Here is a 5,274-nt window from a genome sequence, read left to right on the forward strand (position 1 = left end):
ACATCTATCTATGAGGTGGGCAGTGGTTTCCCCTTCTCCAATACACAGTCTACAGTCCGGGTCGTCTCTGAGATTTAGATTTCTCATATGAGAATTGACCCTGGCGTGCCCGGTAAGTAAACCAATTACCATCCGGAGGTCTTCCTTGGGCAATTTGGCTAATTCCACCGTGAGTTTTGAACATGTGAATTGAACGAAGTGTTTCGTTTGCTCACATGAGAACGTACCCTGCCAATTTAGGCGGGATCTGTTGCTGAGCCAAGTAGCTAATCGGTTCTTGACTCGTGAATATTCAATTGGTATGTATGGTTCTGGACCCTCTATTGCCTCTTTCAGTATTGCTTATTTTTATGCTTAAATCATCAGAACAGAACCCAAATAACACATTGCAAAAGAAAAAAATCCATACAAAGTTAAAAAATGGTACCTTTACCATGAAGTGACAAATCATCGAATTCATTCAAAAAATCTCAAAAATTCCAATTTTCAAATGATTCATTTCTGAACGTAAATTGAAGGTTATGTGATCCGGAATGATCAATAATTGTCTGAAAATGATGTGAGTAGATAGAACTTGTTCATTTTGTCCATACCGGTTTTTTGATGGGCGTAACCGTTACGCCCAATTAAAAAACCAGTATGGACAAAATGAACAAGATAGGTGAAAAAACATCTGTTCTTTTGGAATGCGAAGAATGACCCTAGTTTTTCGCACGTGATGCGTAGTATTTTAAACGATCACTCACACATTCATTCGTTTCCTCATATGATTCCATAACAGATGTACATTGATAAGTCCTATATATGTATATCGTAAGTCAATATCCTATGAACAAAACGATTGCAAAAAAAAACAAAGAATGAAAACGAACGTTTGTTAGCTGTTATCATCTGCATTCTTTTCGATTCATTCACGCACCTCTTTTAACTAGCCGACTTCTTTGCACAGATGCAATGATAATGAGCTATTATAATTATGATCATTATTCTCACTCATTCTCTCCCGAAAAGCGCAAAAGTGAGTGAATACGCATGTCAAAAAAGTAGATAAGTGAGTGAATCAATTAACGAATATCAATCAATGAATGAACGAATTGACATTGAAATCTTGAATACAATACAAAATCGCGATTTTGCGTCATTGAACGAACGAGAGAAACTCCACAGAAACGAAGAAAAAACTGAATGTATGACGGCAGCAACGGAAGCAAGCACTATCGAAGCAACGAATGAGAGAAACTCAACAGAAACGTGGAAATACGAAAGAGAGAAACATTTCTTATATATGACATGAAAAAGTATGATATCTACTGCGTTTCATGTGTAACCGAATAGAAATGCAAAGGAATTGGATAAAAGGTAGTATTGCTTTAACAACACATTTTTGATGAAGCTTTCACTACACGATGGTAAACAAACTATTCGCTTCCATCTTTGAAAATGAGTATAACGTTAACAAATTTTTAAACAATGATGTCGTCGTCCATTATAAAAATATTGAACTTTCAAAAACTTATTCGCTGACTTTTATGGACTAAAATTCGCAAACAAATTAAAATTTCAGATGAAATCGAATGCACTACTAACGTTCACAAAATTCACGCGCCAGCAAAAAAATTTAATTCAAGAAAATCTGTGAAATGCTGTGAGTTTTTAAAATTTTTATTCTACACGAATTTGACTTTTTTTTACAATCAAATATATTTATAAAGTCACATATAAAAAGATTCTATCATTGTTTGATGTAATTTTTGGACTTGAACATGAATTAACGATCTCTTATTTTATTTCAAAATTAAATATTGTTCGAAGCTTGATGAAAAATATGGCGGACATCGAGGCTCGATCATGGTATAGGATTTCCTATATAAACCTTGTAACTAACAACACCTCTAATGTGTATTCCGAGTACTAATCGACGTTTGTAACAATATGGCCGTCACGGTTTGGCAAAATCATAATGAATCGATTAAACTGCCTTGAACTGTTAAAATAAAACAGTAAAAATAAATAGATTTTAATTTTTTACATTATTGAAAATAAAAAATATTTTGTTTTTTTAATTTTGTGAGTTTTTCTGTCCAAAATATTCAAAAATATCAAATTAATTAAAATGAATTGGTTGACATAACCTCACTTTTGTGTCACAATCGTGATAAACCGATCAAATAATTATTATAACGAAAGTGAGGTTATGTCAACCACTTCATTTTTTATTAATTTAATATTTTTGAATATTGTGCAGTAAATCTCACGTAACTACCGGAAACTACAAAACAAAACAAACAATTTTTATTTTTAAAAATGTAAAAAATTAAAATATTTTTATTTCTACTGTTTTATGCGTTTGTGACAACATAATTTTCAGATATGATCGTTGCAGCGCAATTGTGATGGTGAAATTTGACATTTCCATAAGGTGCACCTCCAAAAAACTGCGGAAGCCAACTGGATTGTTCGATGCATGGGTCGGGTCCGTGTTGGAAAGATGCCATATATGGCACGTGTTCAGAATGCGTTCCTCCATAAATGCGCAAATCTATATAAAAAAAAATAAAAGAGAAAAAACATATTTTTTAAATGCACAAATTCATGAATTTTACATGTAAAAAACTAAATCGACTTCAGAAAAATAACAAGAGCGTGTGCAACGCTTTCCAATCATTCGATTTCACGTTTCCTGTGTTTTGCGGCTCGCTGATAAGAAATTCGAAATTCGGAACCAAGTTTTAACTAATATCATCAAATCGTGTCACAATTTGGAGAAAATGTGAAAACAAAACATTGAGCGTTGAGGTACATAATCTTTTCAAAAATTTAAATCTCAGCCATAGATTTGAATTCGTTTTTACTTAACTTCACTTGAAACACTTCAAACCATAAACACTTGACTCACCTGCGTCTGCCCAATATTGTCCAAATAAAACGAAAAAAACCAAAAATTCGACGAACTTCATATTGTAAAATTTTCAGAGCAAATAAATTGTAGCTACACTTGAGATCTTATATATATGAACGCTCAGACGCGATGCGCTTTATGTTCGCTCTATTCAGCTTTATGCTGTACATTTGTTTCAGTACCTGTAAACATTTGGAAAAAAAATTAATTCAAACATTGTTACTTTTACAAACATATATTTATGTCACTTTTGACATTAGACTGGCTATTTTAACATACCGGTTCTAAGTCAGAATCTTTATCAATTGAAAACTTTGGAAGAGAAACGGCGACTGTCGATTCCCGATCCACACCATTGAATACATAATTTAAAATTGGTGCGGTTAATTTTCCAAGCAATTCATCGATAGCTGTTTGAGTATTGGCTGGCATTAAGACATACATTGAAAATCGTTTTTTTTTTTTTCAATTTTTTATAGCACCTGAATATGTAAAGTAAATTAAAAGGCTAAAATTACGTACAATAAAAAACTAAATCTATAACATGTACCATATTTGAATTTTCCAACTCGGTGCATCATTTCAACATCAACCGGTTCGATACCATTTCGATAAAAAAATGTCGATTGTCCTTTGTCAAATGTTGATATCTAGAGTATGGATTCAAATCGAATGAAATTGTACATTTTCAAATCCATAAAGAAACTACCAATACATACCCATTGTCCATGGAAATATGCTGCGTTTACAATAGCCAACTGTATTAATTTTATTTTGTCACTTGCAGGGCATCTTTGATATTGTTTTTGGCTATTTCTTCAATGAATTTGTTAATGTGTTTGATAGAATTTTCCGGGTCATCTTCGAAATTTAGCTGTTCAATATGATCATCTAATACTTTTTTTGCTGAATCTCTGCAAATAACAATTAAATTTTCAATCATGGAACGATGCATAGCATTGTGCACTAAAACCGGTCGAAATTTGTATTGGTGTCTTTTTATGACGAGAAAACCGAATCTGAAGTTATTCTTTAGACATACAAAAGTTAAGTAAAATTATCAAAACGTCTAAAAATATACACTTTTGTGTTGAAACGTGGTCTATATGACCTCAGAATGATGTGAAACATGATGGATATTACTTTTTTTTCATGTACTGATGCGACTGAAGAAAAAATGAAATACATTTTGAAAATTGAACTGAACATTCCAACAAATTTTCGTTCACTTTTCGTTTGTTTGCATTTTTTCTTCTTTGTTCATTCTGTTTCTTTCGTTCTTCGTATGTACCTGTAAAAATCCACCGAATATTCCTTGGCACCTTAATAGTTGTAGGCAGCAGGTAAAAACTTGTACAAGTAGTTACTCGCATAACAAAGGGTCCGACCTTTGCTCTCTAAATCCCAACATTCAACCAATTTTCAAAATGTATTTCATTTTTTCTTCAGTCGCATCACTACAGTGAGAGAGTTTCGATTGCACGTAATCGATTGCAATTTTTGACGTTATGAATTTCACTTGTCTGAAAATCATTTGATTCAGTGAAATCACATATGATATGATTCACAGTGGCACGTGCGATAAAATTACAGCATATTATGGTTGTAAGTTAACTATTATTGAGTAAATTAAAAAGATTTTTTGTCGATGATTTGAATGAAAACAACACTAAAATTGAGTGACATTACTCTCACAGATCCACTCATAGACATGTTAGAAAAATGTAAAATATAAAAAAAAATGTCATGACATGTTGTATTTTGGATGAGAGTTTTTCAACATGTTGGAAATTACGAACAAAAAAGTTCCAAATAAAAAATCTAGGAAAGCTACATTTAGACGTTTACAAGACGTGACGTATCATAAACGAGCATATAAATGAAGTTCACAAAGGGAAAAGATATGAAAGCGTATGTGGAAGAACCTTCACATACAATGGTTACTTCCTAACACATAGAAGGTTTTGTGAGTCGACTCCGACATTATTGAAATACGTATCAGTGATTGCTGGAATTAACAATTGCCTGAAGCATATATGTCCATGGGGAAGAGAAAAGCAAAAATAAGATATAATATGTTGGACAATGCGTTGAGCGAGGAAAAAAAACAAAACAGCGCCAAGCAGTCCACGAACGGCCCAAATCTTCGAAGGTATGGTCAAAATAAATGTGGAAGGAATAGGTCAATTATCCATTCCATTAGAGAAACTAAAACCAATAAATCAAGTGTATGTACGGGTGGGGACATACATGAGGCAGTGATGACGAAAAATCAGACTACAAAAACGTCGGAAATCACAGATGATATTGTAGAAGAAGCAGTTGATAGCCGAAGCATGTGTCAGTACAGACATACACACACAGTACATACGATT

The 5,274-nt window shown here is 32.9% G+C and overlaps 1 long non-coding RNA gene across 1 annotated transcript; it reads right to left on the reverse strand.

Moving 5' to 3' along the window:
- Positions 1-2,403: 2,403 nt before the first annotated feature.
- Positions 2,404-3,951, reverse strand: LOC116347267. Its single transcript, XR_004201676.1, has 4 exons — positions 3,450-3,951; positions 3,179-3,381; positions 2,897-3,081; positions 2,404-2,539 (listed from the first exon to the last, which is right to left on the reverse strand). It is a non-coding gene; the product is annotated as an uncharacterized LOC116347267 (long non-coding RNA).
- Positions 3,952-5,274: the final 1,323 nt, after the last annotated feature.

The sequence above is a fragment of the Contarinia nasturtii genome, unplaced genomic scaffold (genome assembly GCF_009176525.2).
Source record: "Contarinia nasturtii isolate CC-2019 unplaced genomic scaffold, AAFC_CNas_1.1 Cnas_scaffold_1764, whole genome shotgun sequence".
Classification (NCBI taxonomy): domain Eukaryota; kingdom Metazoa; phylum Arthropoda; class Insecta; order Diptera; family Cecidomyiidae; genus Contarinia; species Contarinia nasturtii.